This window comes from Somniosus microcephalus, chromosome 23 (assembly GCF_052327205.1).
Source record: "Somniosus microcephalus isolate GS21.2 chromosome 23, FLI_Smic_1.0, whole genome shotgun sequence".
In the NCBI taxonomy this organism is placed as follows: Eukaryota; Metazoa; Chordata; class Chondrichthyes; order Squaliformes; family Somniosidae; genus Somniosus; species Somniosus microcephalus.
Genome location: NC_141009.1, coordinates 38,805,186 through 38,820,860, shown reverse-complemented (window position 1 = coordinate 38,820,860; position 15,675 = coordinate 38,805,186).

Genomic DNA, 15,675 nt, shown 5'->3' with positions numbered 1-15,675 from the left:
CCCTTGGTGGAAGCAGGTGGCGGTTTCCTCAACCTCTCGCTCCCCTGTCCCATCCGTTGCGATGGGGGCCGTGTCCCCGGAGCACCCGAAGATGATGATGTCCTTGGTGCGGCCTCGGTAGGCCCACCCGCACCCGATCGCCACAAACACGATTAGTATCTTTTCCATCATATCCCAGGTTTCTGTAACCAATAAAATGATGTAGCCGGGCTCCCAATAGGTGCTGGCCTAATTAAATGGACGCGCGGGCTCCTGGACCCCGCTCCCAAACAAACACACATACCGGGCAGATTTCAAAATTGTACTCTTAACACATCTTAACGCTATATATATATATATCCTTAAACTATCACCATGATTGCCTGACTTAACTTATGTACAGCGCCGCCCTCCGCGGGGCGGCTTGCCTAATCCCTGTGAGAGCTGTCGCACGCCACACCCTGCGGTGGGGCTCCACTGACCTTCGGCTTTGATCCCCCGCAGCCTGTCGCTGTTGAACGGGGACCATGCCTTCCTGGGGCTGCTCTAAACCGTGGTTGGGAAAAATGGGGGGAGTCTGGCCAAAACTTTCTGGGCTGGGGCGCTCGAGCCGACCTACGAGGGGCTGCTTTGGGTTGGGCTCCCGGGGCTGATGGACCGGGGGTTGGGACTGTTACCGTCACAGCCTGTGGTTCCTCCACAGCTGCCGGCTCCAGCTCCCCTCCCTCAGGCTCCGCCCCCCCGGGGTCGGGATTTGTGGCTTCCGACTCCACCTCACCTGTCCCTACAGGTAGTGAGTCTCCGCCCCCATTCCCTACCTCCCCCATGCTTGAGTCGAGGGCGGGATCGTCGTCCTCTGACTCTTCCTCCTCCGTGATTGGGTCTAAGGCGAGGTCGAGCTGTTCGGGCTCTTTCCTGCCCGAATCCCATTCAAAAGGGGAGACCTCCCACTCCAATGGGATGGCCCCTCCCTTCACGCAGGCTACTGTTCCAGCCTGTGTGGTCTGTGACTCTGTTGCAGGCTGAGGATCTTTGTTCTCAGACCTGGTCCCCTTTGATGGCCCTTGTGCACCCGGTTTAAACAGTTTACACTGGTTGATGTGAAACCATTTGGTACGTCGGGGCACCTTCACTGCATAGACCATGGGGCTGGCTTTGTCCACAATGCTGTAAGGCCCCATGTACAGTGGTTCAAAACTCCCTACCCTGGCGTAGTTTCGGACCATGACCTGGTCTCCGACTACCCACTCTTGTTGTTTCCGAGATTCCAATAGCAGTTTATTTCCCTGGTGCTGTCTTCCCATGTTCCCAGCCGCCTGCCCATAAATCTGTCTCAGGCGCTCCAAAAGGGTTTGGACGAATTTGTCTCGTTTCACCTCTCGGAGCTGGCCCTCAGTGAGCACTGGGGCTAGTACATGAGTGGGTGTTCGCATGATCCTTCCAGTCATTAATTCGTGCGGGGAATACCCCGTACTTTTGGACTGGCTGGCTCGAATCCCCATGAGGACTAAAGGCAGGACCTCCGCCCATTTCTGGGGCGAGCCCATTGTCTCTTTCCTCAGCTTTTCCTTGAGGGTCCGATTCATGCGTTCAACAATCCCGGATGACTGGGGGTTGTATGCTACGTGCCACTTCCCCTCAATGCCCAAGAGCATGAGGGCGTTCTGCATTACTTGACCGGTGAACTGACTCCCTTGGTCGGACTCTACAAAACGGGGGAGTCCCCACCGTGAGAACACTTCCCGAATCAAGATCTTAGCAGTACCCAGTGCTGTAGCTGTTCTGCACGGGAAAGCTTCTACCCATTTGGTGAACACATCTACCAGGACAAGGCAGTACTTATAGCCTCCCTGGGCGACGGGCAGGGGCCCTATGTAGTCGACCTGAATCGACTGCCATGGTCCCTCTACCCTCCTGATGTGCCCCATGGGCACCTTCCTTTTGTGGGGGTCTGGGTTGTTTGCAGCGCACACAAGACAGCTTGTGCAGAACTCGCGGACATCGTCCCGAAGTCCCGGCCACCATCCCGCCTGCTCTACCCGTTGCCAGGTGACCTCAGGCCCGGGGTGTCCCGCTCCTGGACCCTCGTGGGCCAGTTGCAGGAATTCCCTCCGGTGCTGCTGCGGCACAACCCACTGCTCCTCTCGGAACAGCATACCTTCTTTGACTGTGAGGGCTGCCGCACTGTACGGACCCTCTACCTGCTTGCCTTCTGTGATGGCTTTTAGGACTGCTTTTAGGGCGGGATCCAGGGTTTGGACGGTCTTTAGGTCTGGGGGCGGTGTCCCCCCTGTGTTCCCTGGAATTCCCTCCCTGCCTTGGATCGCCGCCACGGGTCCGGATTCATAGGGGTCCCAGAGAATGCCGTTGCGGGCACCCTCCCTGGCTAGCGCATCCGCCTGCTGGTTGCCCTGGCTGCGGGGTTCTGTGGTGGAGTGAGCCTTCACCTTGTGGATGAACACCTCCCCTTCCTCACCCACAGCTGCTAGGATCTTTTCCAGCAAGGGCTTAACTGTTAAAGGCCGCCCGTCCGCGGAGGTGTATCCGCGTCGGGACCAGATGGCTAGGTACTCTGTGCACGAATTGCAGGTGAACATGCTGTCTGAGCAAATCGTGTATGGGGTTGGGAAAATCTCGGGGTGGGTAACCACATACGCCACCGCGGACAGTTCAGCCCGCTGTGCGCTCATAGTGCTGGGGAGCTTAATCGCCAGGGCAATGTTTGCCGCAGGGTCATAAACTCCACACCCTGTGAGTCGTTCGCCAGCAGATACTGTGCTAGAACCGTCTACATAGATCTCGCGGCCTGTGGGGTGTATCCCGGCCCGTAAACCTATGTTGACTTCCCATACCCATTCTACGGAACATCGATGGGCTGTCCCGGGATATGCCATGTTGGCTGCGAGCCTTGGCGCGCAGAGGCCTTTAACTTTGAGATCCATCTGAGAAAGGAGGAGGGTCCAGCGCGCAATCCGAGCGCTGCTTACGGTCCCATCCTTAATCCTTCCATCCAGAAGCATCTTTGTGGGGGTGTGATGGGTGAGGAGCGTGATGGGAGAGGTTCCTGTGAAGATCACTGATCTGTTCACAGCCCAATGCGTGGCCAGGAGATGCCGTTCGCAATTGGAGAAACTCCTCTCTACATCCGTGAGCACCCTGGAGGAATAAACTACTGGTCTCAGCTTGCCGTGCCGCTCCTGGAGCAACACTGCGCTCAGGCTGTCCCCACTAGCGGCTACCTCCAGGAAGAACTCCTCTCCCCCATCTATGGCCCCTAGGGCTGGCGTGGTCTGCAGATCTCTTTTCAACTTCTCGAATGCTGCCTGGCACCCTCCATCCCAAGACCACTCGACTCCCTTGTGTAAGAGTCGAAGTAGCGGGGCTGCTGTGGCAGCATAGTCCTCGATGAAATCTCTGCAGTACCCGGTCAATCCCAAAAAGGACCTTACACCCGTTACTGTGTTGGGAATCGGCAGATCTTGTATTGATTCCCTTCTGGCCTTATCTATGGCTCTTTCCCCAGCGCGGATGGCCAGACCTAGGAATTTGACTTCCTGCTGGCCGATCTGGGCTTTCTTCGGGTTTACTTTGAAACCTCTCCTTTCTAACAGTTCCAACAATTCGGCTAATAGTGGGCCGTGCTCCTCCCTTGTGTCTGTGAACAGGAGTAAGTCGTCCACATACTGCACTATCTGGTTGGGCTGGCTAAACTCTTTTAAACTCCCCGCCATGCACTGATGGAAAATGCTGGGGCTGTTGTGAAAACCCTGTGGTAAGCAGTTCCAAGTGTACTGTTGCCCTTTGAAAGTAAAGGCAAACTTGTACTGATCCTCCCGCCGCAGCGGGATGGACCAGAAACCGTTCGAGATGTCCAGCACCGTGAACGTGGTCGCCGATGCTGGAATGCTCCCTATTAGGTCTGCAACTGCTGCTACCATGGGCGCGCAGGCTGGGATGTTACTATTGAGGACTCTGTAGTCCACCGTGGCTCTCCACGAATTGTCCGGCTTCTTTACCGGCCATAATGGGGAGTTCACGTGAGTGGCTATTGTTCTCAATACGCCCTGCTGCACCAATGAAGATATTGCTGTCTCCATGTCGGGTTCTGCTTCCTTGGGGAAATTATACTGCTTTTGGGGTCGGATCATGGGGTCCCCGTCTACGCTGACTTCAAACCCAGTGACTCTCCCACAGTCGTGCTTGTGGGTGGCAAACGCGGTCAGATTCTCCGACACGCACGCCTGCAAGTCCGTTGGGACATTCGCTACCATGAGCTCGAGATCGTAACCTCCTGACGGCTTCATAGTGCATAGGGCCCCCTTTTCTTCCTTCCCTGGGATTACGACTACCTTACCTAAACCGCTCTCGGCTCCCCAGAGACAGTGATTTCTCAGGTCCACGAGGATCCTGTGTTCCACCAAGAAATCGGCCCCGAGGATGCCTTTTCCACCCCCCTCATTCCACTTCAATAGGATGCACGTCCCTGTGGTGTGGAGTGCTCCCAACTGAATGGAGAGCGGGATGGAGTACGCGCCAGCCTGTTCCCTGCCTGTGAAACCCGCTACTGAGTATGGAGCCTGGGCGGACAGAGGTGAGGCGAAAGGTTTATCTGTGTGGATCACGGTACATGAAGCTCCCGTATCCAACAGGTAACTACCCTTTTGTCTTTCCACCTCCATCTCCACCACAGGTCTTCTCCAGGCGTCATAGCGGAGCGGACACAAGTAGACGGGCTGCGCGGGCGTCAGTCATTTAGGTGTTTCGGTTGGGGTCTCGGGAGCGATAGGGCTGTTGGCGACCGCTACCTTCCCCTGCCAGGTCATCAGAGACCGCATAGTCTCCAAGACTGACTCGATCGCAGCGGGGTCCACAACCGCACCACCCCCGGTGGTTGGGGCAGGGGCTACGGTTGGGTTCTGGACTGGTGCTGGGGCAGCGGTCTGGGCTTGGGCTTGGACTGGTGCTGGGGTAACGATCTGGCCGTGGGCTAGGACTTGGGCTTGGGCTCGGGCTTGGGCTGCGGCGAACGCTCTCTCTCTCTTATCCTTCCATGGATTCCTACAGTCCTTGCGCCAATGACCCTCCTTCCCACACCCGTAACAACTGCTGTTGGCTTGGGGAGGGCGATTTCCCTCCTGACGCCATTCCCTTTTAGCAGAGGCTGCGGGCCTCACCTCATGCACCTTTCCTTTTACAACAGGCGTTTTCTTGCCCTTGTTGTTCCTATAACTGATCGTGAGCTGATCTAGTACTAGATCCTCCGTGGAGCGGGCGTTAGTGGGGTCAAACCATGCTTTGGCCTGCTCCCTCACTACTGGCAGGCAACCTGCTACCAGGCACCGAAGCCAATGAGCCCTTTGTTCGTTATTCAGCCCGGCCCGGGCCGGCCTGCCCGGGCAGCTGCGCCGATACACCGGCCACAACCTTTCGGCGAAAACCCGTGGGGGTTCTCCCTCTAGCTGCACTGTCTTTTCTAAACGGAGGAACGGAGTTCCGTCCCCCTCTCCCATAATCTCCAGGATCTCATCCCGTAGCAACTCATAGTCCCTGTGCCCTCTCTTGCTCTCGTCAGGGAGACACTGGAGGAGCGAACTGTCCAGGGAGAACAGCAGCATTTTAGACTGTTCCACCCCGTCGCAGTCATTGACTGCTGCGGTCTGCTCCACGTCCCTGAAATGCACGGAGGGATCTCCTGACTCGGAGAGTTTTGGGATGTGACTTATCATTTCTCTTAGCTGTCGTGCGCTATGGGGCATTACGATCTGACTCTCAAGGGGTCCGTCATCGCCATTTGCTTCATTTGGACCGAGCCTCCGGTGTCTAGTTGGACACATCGGCGCCGGCCCTGACTCTACTATCTGGGGTTGCTCTACCTCAGGACTCTCTTCCTCTACCATCTCCGTCTCCTTCCCCGGAGTCCAAGACTCGTCATAAGCAGGAGGCACAGAGGGTTCGGGAGTTGGTACCCCAACTGCCTCTTGTGGAATCGGTCTTTTGGATTCCTTGGCTAGCAATAGCTGACTTGCTGGTGGATTTATGAGACACACCAACCCGTTTGCCATGGCTAGGGCCGTTCTCAGGTCCTCTTGCTCCCTTCGGCAAGCGCTGTGGTCGGTGCTCTCAGATCTATCCTCCATGGCCATCTTATATGCTGCCCTGGCTCCCAGAAGTTTTTCCTCTTGGGCCTCTATCTGTTTGGCTAGATGGAAACACCTGTCTCTCATTCTACCTTCACTGGCCTTGGCTTCAATGACCTGACATTTTATATATTCTACCCGGGTTTCGTGGCAGCGAATTATGGAGTGGCGTTCCTGATTCAGCGCGTTAAGCGCTTCAATCAGTTGCTGACCTCCCGCAACCTTCTCCTCTACATCTTTAAGCAAACCGTTGATCTGGGCTGTCTGTGCTGCAACGACCTGGTCCAAAAGCTGGACTTGCTTTTTGTAGCACATCAGCCAGACCACCTTCTCTACAGATTTCTTATGCTCTTTACCCGCTGTCCACTTGATGGCTGCGTCTAGCGGGCGCCTATCTCTCAACAGGTCAGATATCCATTGCTTTGTGAGGTTGACTTTTCCAAAAACATAATCTGCTATTCTTTCATCCATCACATCTCATTTATTCAGACCTTGATCTAACACACTACTTTCCTGCTGCCAAGGTCCTGCCGCGGTCGCCATTTCTGTAGGGGGTTTCTCTTGCTCGTTCTGGTCTCCTGCCAGGCTTCGTGCAATAATTACCCTTGAGTGGTTCGACCCACTCCCCCTACGGTTCTAGACCTTGGACTTAGGTGCAGAGAGCAGTAGTGCAGAGAAAGAACTCAATAGACCAGGTTGAATAGCACGAAATGGATGCTTTTATTTTTAAACAGTTTGAAGCATTACAAAATACATGTCATAGGCACAGATTAAAGTTACTACAATCATGCACAAATTTATGAACTTGACTCTATGGAAATGGGGAACACACGGCACATCGTAAAAGGGGAAACACATTACGATTACCCTTAACTCCCTCCCCTATACCTAAACTAAGTTTCGACCTGGGGAACTTGGGATCATGCTCACCACTTTCGAAATCACGAAAAAGGGGGTTCGCAGTCTTTTGGCACCGCTTTCCGTCGTCATGTGGATTTGGAAACTTCTGGCGCAGTCGATATTCTCTCTCCCTCGAGGCGGTGGGGTAGACACAGCCTCGATGAGCGCTCGTCAAGGTTGAGATCCACTATTGTGGATTTGGGTTCATGGAGCAGACCTTCAACTGCAGGCTGTTGAAGAAGTGCCTGCACATGGGAGAATCTTTCCGGCCTGGATCGTCGGTTCTCCAGAGGGTTTCTTCTCCGTCGGCCTGGGTCGTCGATGATCTCCCGACCCCAGTACCCGGGCCACCCTCGTCGTCTTCTCGTCGTGGCCGAGCCTTGTTTGGCTGAACACCGACCACGTTGTCTTTTCACCAAAATCGTCCGTCTTTAAAAAGATGAAACGTCTTCATCGATTCCGCATCTACCGAAGTGGAAGAGGCGCTGATCTGGGCACCGTCCGTCCTTCGTTCGTTCCTTGTAGAAGAAGTTCTTGAAGAAGTAGAAGTCTGAAGTCGCCCAGCAAGAAGCAGCAGTGAAGTGAAGTTCGAAGTAACTTAGATGGACTTTCAATCCATAGTTATACTCTTTTGGGACAGTCTTATCTCCCGCCAAATCATAGTCCTGTCTTTGTATTAATTTTGGCGGGCAGAAATCTCTGCAGGAGCGCTTTGTCTTGTAACGGGAGCCGGTGATAACTTAACTGGCCTTCCTGGCCGATAATGTCTTTTAATGTCTTTTACATTGTCATCGCGACTTGGTTCGCATATTGATCGGTCCGGAGATTTTCCTTGATGGCTGTTAAACGGTTTCTCCTTTGTACAATAAATGGGTATAAGTGTTTTTGCATTGTCCGCCCATATCTTGATGGGCCCCATCCTGTACTTAGAATCCATTGAATATTTATGCTGTTTTCCTGATTTTCGGTTCCCAGGTACTGGCTTTCGCGGGCTTACTGTCTTCAATCCACAAGCCTGTCTGGCTTGCAGTAACAGAAATAAAATGGTTCAGAAACTGATCACGGGGCCCGGCGGCCATTTTGTATGCCCTTTTATCAAAGGTTTTTCTGTGCAAGCTTACTTTGGTCAATAAACAGTCTTATTTTATCCGGTTTTCTTGCGTGATTTTTGCTGAAAATTTCGAACCTTACAAGCTCCCACAAAAGCAATGAAATAACTGACCAGATCATCTGTATTTTAGATGTTGGTTGAGGGATAAATGATGGCCAGGGCACTGGGTGAACACCACTGCCCTGCTTCAAATAATGCCGTGGGATTTTATGTCCACCTGAGAGGACAGACGCGGCCTCAGTTTAACATCAAAGACCGCACCTCCGACTGCGCAGCAGTCCCTCAGTACTGCACTGAAGTGTCGGCCTGGATTATGTGCTTAATTCTCTGGAGTGGAAATTGAACCACACAAAGAGGCGAGAGTGCTACCACTGAGCCACAGCTAACACTCAATCAACCATGGGGCATGTGGTCACCATAACAGATGCTCATATTAGGAACCAGGTTGATGTGCCCCCCCCCCCATTCCTTCAGCTTGGGAAGTCATGAGGCCAAGTGTAGCACTCGCACTGTTTCCCTGTCTCACATTAGCTAACTCAGCATTGAACAGTGATATCCTTTCTAGTCAGAAAAGCTCAGATCCACAGGATGATGTATTTGCCTAGCTATTGGAGGAACCACCATTGGAATTTCTACTCACAGAAAATGGCAGCCTCATCACCCGTCATCACCAAAAGCCACTTTATGTATAAACATGCTTTGCACTCCACCTGGTGTAACAAAGAAAGAAAGAACAAAAGACTTATATATTTATATAGCGCCTTTCACAAACACCGGACGTCTCAAAGCGCTTTACAGCCGATGAAGTACTTTTGGAATGTAGTCACTGTTGTAATGTGGGAAACACGGCAGCCAATTTGCACACAGCAAGCTCCCACAAACACCAATGTGATAATGACCAGGTAAACTGTTTCTGTTATGTTGGTTGAGGGATAAACATTGGCCAGGACACCGGGGATAACTCCCCTACTCTTCTTCGAAATCGTGCCATGGGATCTTTTACATCCACCTGAGAGAGCAGAGGGGGCCTCGGTTTAACATCTCACCCGAAACACGGCACCTCTGACAGTGCAGCAATCCCTCAGTACTGCACTGGAGTGTCAGCCTAGATTTTTGTGCTCAAGTCCCTGGAGTGGGACTTGAACCCACAACCTTCTGTCTCATAGAGGCGAGTGTGTACCCACTGAGCCACAGCTGACACTGTAAAGGATAAAACAGAACATTACAGTACAAGTACGATCTTGACGCAGTGGCTGTGTATCAAGCCAGTAAAGAAAGAAGTTGAAGCCAAGCCCAGTGTTTCTGGATACCCTGAACCAAAGGCTCCTGGAGTTTGTGTGTAATGGAGCAATCTGTCACTAAATATCTTACACATTACATCACTGGTTATTCCCGTGGTTTAGTTACATGCAATGGATTCCCTCACTAATTTTCCCTACATTGCATAGGATTTCCTATGTGGTGGTCTGAGCACTCTCATACATCAACGGGGAATAACCTTTGGAATCCTCAGGGTTCCTGCAAAATATGGCTGTCCAGACAAATGTCAGGCTGTACAGCAATTCATTTATAGACTAGCATTCTAGACTACAGAAAAAGAAATGCCTGTTCTTGAAAATGTAATGTCCCAGGGAATTGTGCAACGATCTTTTGCTTAGATTAAAACAAAATCAGACAGATTGATTGCAGTGCCCCAGACAGAGTAATGTGTCAGAACTCAGCAAGTGTTGATAGTGATTTAATTACAAGCCATTAATACTTCCTTTTCAAAGATCTACCATATTTTATTTTTTATAAATTAATGATTATAGAATACAACCTTAACAGTTGGGAGCAGAGGGTTAGCCTATTTAGAATGAATAAATGACAGTGGATCATAAATGTTCCTTGATATAACTTTGCACTTTCATTGCTGTTGTTAAGTTTATTTGATGAAAGACTGTACTTTAAAAAAAAATATTTTTAACAGACTTGTTGGTGCCAACCTTGGCTCAGTTGATAGCACTCTGAGTGAGAAGGTTGTGGTTTTGAATCCCACTCCAGAGACTTGAGCACATAATCTAGGCTGACATTTCAGTGCAGTACTGATGGAGTGCTGCACTGTTCGAGGTGCCGTCTTTCAGATGAGATGTTAAACCGAGGCCCCGTCTGCCCACTCAGGTGGATGTAAAAGATCCCATGGCACTATTTGAAGGAGAGCAGGGGAATTCTCCCTGGTGTCCTGGCCAATATTTATCCCTCAACCAACATCACTAAAATAGATTATCTGGTCATTATCTCATTGCTCTTTGTGGGAGCTTGCTGTGTGCAAATTAGCTGCCGAGTTTCCTACATTACAACAGTGACCACACTTCAAAAGTACTTAATTGGCTGTGAAGAGCTTTGGGACATCCTGAGGTCATGAAATGCGCTATATAAATGTTTTCTTTCGTTATAATACACTTATTTCACTGATGCAAAGTAAATGTGGCTGTGCAATGTGTGAGGTTGGTCAAATCAGATCAGCGTGAGACCACAGTTTGGCTCCACTTTGATTTCACATTCACATTTAAAAATTCTCAAGCAATGCCCTGGAATTGCTTAAAGTTTCAACTTCACTTTTTAACGTTAAGCAAAGAGCTGATTGTCCTGTTGAGACTTAGTGTGCATGTCAAATTCGAAATTTGGATATCTGCGAATGGAGCTTTGTGCATGACATCTTGTACACATATGAGCAGCTCCATTTTCCCTGGCTGGAGAACAGCGTGAAGTTGGTCATATAACTCTGGTCAGCCAGCTCTGCATTCTTCAACGCACCTACTAGTCTCAAACCAATGGTAAAGCGGCACCCTGGAAGAACAAAATTGAGTATCAGTGGGCAAGGCCACTGGTTTGCGAGTTTCACAGAAAGTAACGGATAGAATTTCAGGATGTAATCCACAAAACACTGGGAAAGATCCCAGAATCCCACATAATTAAACTAGAATTTGATTTATTCAATCATTGTAAATGATAAAGGGAGAGGATCCCCAAAATGCCAGTAAAAATCCTGGAATCCCATGCAACAAAAACAGAATTTTACTTATTCCATCATCATAAACTAGTGGCCCTGTCAATAGTTGCGGGTTTCGCATTACACATGCAGAAACCTCTTGAGATTATTATGCTGTTAGAGTAGTCACAGCAAATTTAAGGGAGCACTCAATGATGCCCCTGAAGTAACTCAAATATCACTTTATCAAATGCGGATTAAAGTACTGTCACGTTTTAATTCCACTGTTTAAAAAAATCAGACAGATCGAATAAACTGGGTTTCATGAAACTTTCAGCTTTTTTCCTCGTGCTCAGGGTCAAATTAAGGACATGAAGGGCTAGCAATTTATTAAAGCCCAGGAATGGATGGTATCATTAGAGAAGTTGGAGATTTAGTGCCAGGCGCTAATGCTTTAGCCTGCATGCAAAATTAATTCTCAATGCTCAAAGAAATGATTGGAGCACTAAATCAAGCATTAAAGCCCAAGCTCATTGGCATTACAATGAAAGGGTGGACCAATATCGGGTGCAGTTGAATCGCAAGTCATGATTGCCACAGGCTTTTCCGAGTTTTTAAAGGGGAGGTTCATTGATGCTGCAGAACCTCATTCTCAGCATTACTGGCTGTGCAGCTGCCTCAGCAAGCAGCAGCATGTAGGGATTGCAAAATTTCCCCTATTTCCCTGAAGATTGAAAAATATTGGTCCACATCGTGGACGAAGAATTGGGTGATGTGAATTGTCTACAGTGTTTTAAAATGTACCTACAACCGCAAAAGACTGCTCTGAGATGGAAAGAACGTGGACAACACCGGAGTCGTAGAGCTCTGTGGAAAGTATTCACATACCTTAAGACAGTACTTTTATGAAAAATTGTTCCCTGGAGTTTGGGCAATCACAAAAGGTTTTAAAATGGCCACAGAAAGCATTGGCCACGAAGAATGGGGCTTGGAAAAAAGCAGCGCGAGTTGTCTGTGTGAAAAAGTGGGAGGATACAGTGGCAGTCAAAGACCAGCCAATCAAACCCGGGAGTTTCCCTCGAAGCACTTGAAGTTGCTTATTTACTTAAGAGATTAGCCCACTTGAGAATAACCGCAGGACAATCGATTCGAAACTGCTTCTGTTTACACAGCCATTCAAAGCACTCACAGACAATGATAGACTGAAACCATGGAACGGATTTTGAATGGGAACAGTTTAAGCATTGAATGGGTTTAAATCACCCATCATTCTGGACAATAGGGCTGTTGTATTCCCTTTTGTTTTAGCCCAGGTGAGCTCCAGATGTGGGCGGGAACATTTCGGCCCCACAGTGCAGACACACTAACCCATTCCAATCACTTTGAGTTAGCCAATCACAGCTTTTCTCTTGTGCATTGGAACTTTTTGGGCGCAAATTTTCCAGTCAGGCAAACAGCAGGGGGGCTCACCAGGTATATAAGATAGCTCCTGAGAAGCTATCTCTCTGTTTTTACTTCCTGGGACCACAGGTGAGCCTCTCTCTCTCTCTCTCTCTCTCTCTCTCACTTCGCTGGACCACATGTGAGCAGAGTTTCTGACTCCTCAGCAAAGCAACCTAGTAAGGAGTTAGGGGATAGTGAATTAAGAGGATATTGCTAAGATTGTTTAATTAACATTGTAGCCATTTAATCCCTCGTTTTTACCGTCTGCATTCCCCCATTTAAGCAATTTTACTGTAATTACTGTGTTCGTGTGGTATAGTTTATAATTTGATTGTAGTTCATTTAGTTAATAAAACTTGATTTTTTCTCTCATCCAAACCACATGTCCGTTTTAATATCATTAATTATAAGTCCTTCAGTCAGAACTGGAAGGTGGGGTAGCGATTCGAAACCGCTGTTTGAGAATTGGTTTATTGGAAATTGGTTTACAGTGTAGCAGCAGGCTGCCTGACCAGGTGAATTACCGTAAACCAGGGAAAAGATTGGAATTGGTCAGAGTGCAGGCAAAGGCTGCAAGACCAGGTAAATTACCTTAAACCAGTTAAAAGATGCCCCCCTACAAGCAGGTCAAGGAGAAGGAGCCGAATGACTGAAGCAGCTGTACTCATGTCAGATCCATTCTCCAGGGAGAGAGCCCGCAGATTCTGCAAGCAAGCATTGGAGGAGTTGGTGTTCGCTGTAGAGAGACAGAGGGCGTGCTCTACCTGACAAGTGGCAGGAGGCCCTCGTCACAAGTATTCCGCACCACGTGGAGAGAGGTAACTCAGCACATCTCAGGCAGAAATGTGGTCCCCAGGACCCACACACAGTGCAGGAAGAAATTTAACGACCTCACTCGGGTGGTTAGGATGAGTGAATTCTTCAACAAATGATACATCTGACCATCTGAACCACACTCTTCACACACTGCCCAAAGCACCACACCCCCAGCACTCACCCACCAACAATCTCTACCTAGCAACATGCATACCCACATCTCACACCTTGCACACAATGACAGCTATTCAACTATGGCAGGCACATCACCCAAACACATTGCTCCACACTCACTCACACACTTTCCTTTCTCTTGCAGGCCAAGTTGGCACACAACAGGAGGGAGCAGGAGCGCATAGGCGGGGGACAAGCCGACACCCAACCACTGTCTGCACTGGAAAATAGAGTGCTGCAGATTATTGGGTGCCAGGTGGTGGGCGATGTTGGCCCCCTTGGGGAAAATAACGTTATGTTCACCCCTACTCCTTCTCACATCCCACTTCCACCTCACCCTGCAATCGTTTCACATTTTTCCAGCTAATCAGGCTGTATGCATGCATGTTTCGCTTCCTGCCTACCTACCCTCACCTTAACCCGACTCTATATGCATTGAGTTAATGAGCAAGCATCTGAGCAGCCTCTCCCTGAGGGCACCGTAGAGAGCGAGGCGGGAGAAAAGGAGAGGGAAGAGCATACCGCGTCACTGCATGTCTCACCCACAGATACCAGCTCAAATACTGGCACTACGCGTTCTTTAGAGGCTAGTATATTAGCGGGATCTGCACAGGGTGAGGCACCGGGGACGAGTGGGCTGCAATAAGGCCAAGGGGAAAGGATAGCTTGGGGGCAAGCGCCCCGGAAGACGGGTTCGCGCACAAGTTCTGCTGCACAGGACTCAGATGAGGACCTCAATGGGGAGGCCTTTAGAAGAAGGGTGATGGACATGAACACGGAGATGATAGGTGCAATGGCAAGGGTGCACGAGAGCCTCTTGGCAATGTTAAGGAGTGTGGAAGAGTCCACCTCCAACATTACACAAGGCTCTGCTCACACCATGGAGCCCATCATTTCCAGACTGCAAAGGATGGTAGACTCCCAGAGAGACCGTGGCAACCCAGACCTGATGCCACGTGTGATGGGCGATCTGGCAGCTTCCATTGCAGCGTAGGTGGAAGCGACACAACATCTTAGTGCTGTAGTGCTGTCTATGCTTGGTGGCATCCAATCTCAGACTGCTCGCAAGCAGTCTCAGCTTGATGCCACGCAAGCTCTGACTGCTGCCATCATGGCTGGGCCTACCACCATTGACCGGGGCTTTCATGGTGTTGCAGCAGGCCAGCAATCTGTGCTCCACTGGCCCAACACTTCGTAGGAGCACTAGAGTAGGCAAAGGCACAGTAACAAGAGGCACTAAGGGATTGCACAAGGGTGAATAGTTAATATTTTCGTTGTAAATATGTGTTCACTGATTTTTGATAAATTTATTAATTCAGTTTGGATTATTTTGTGGTGTCCCTCATTTCAGCTTTGCGCTGTGATATGGCCTGTGACAGGGATGGAATGATGGAATGATGAGGATGTGGTGAGCAACAGGGATCTGGCGTTTAATTCATTCGAACCGCAGTCTGATGAGGCGGTCACGGACCACCCTTCCAGAAAGCTGATTGAGTGGCTGCCTCTTCCCTTGCTCCTGTTCCTCCTCCTCCTCCTCATCCTCCTCATCTTCCTCCTCTCCCTCTTCCTCCTCCTAAGGTGGTCCCACAATCCCTGGTGGCAAGGGTTGGGCTCTCATGATGGCCAACTTGTGGAGCATGCAGCACACCACCACAAAATGAGACACCCGCTCAGCCAAGTACTGGAAGGCTCCTCCCGAGTGGTCAAGGCAGCGGAACTGTTGCTTGTGCACCCCGATGGTCTGCTCGATGATGTTCCTGGTGGCAGCATGGCTCCCATTATATGAGTGCTGGGCAGGAGTTTTGGGGTTGCGGAGGGGAGTCATGAGCCAGGTGGAGAGTGGTTAGCCCTTGTCTCTGACCAGCCAGCCGTGAGCTTGACATGGTGGCTGGAAGAGTGCTGGCACAGGATGAAGACATCATGGCTGCTGCCAGGATAACAGGCATTGACATTGAGGATTCGCTGTCTGTGGTCGCACACCAACTGCATATTAAGTGAGTGGTAGCCTTTGCAGTTACGGAAGATCTCGGGATTGTTATGCAGTGCCCGCAAAGCCATGTGGGTGCAGTCAATGGCGCACTGCACCATGGGGAATCCCGTTATCCTGGCAAAGTCACATGCATGTTTGTCCTGCTTCTCTCAGG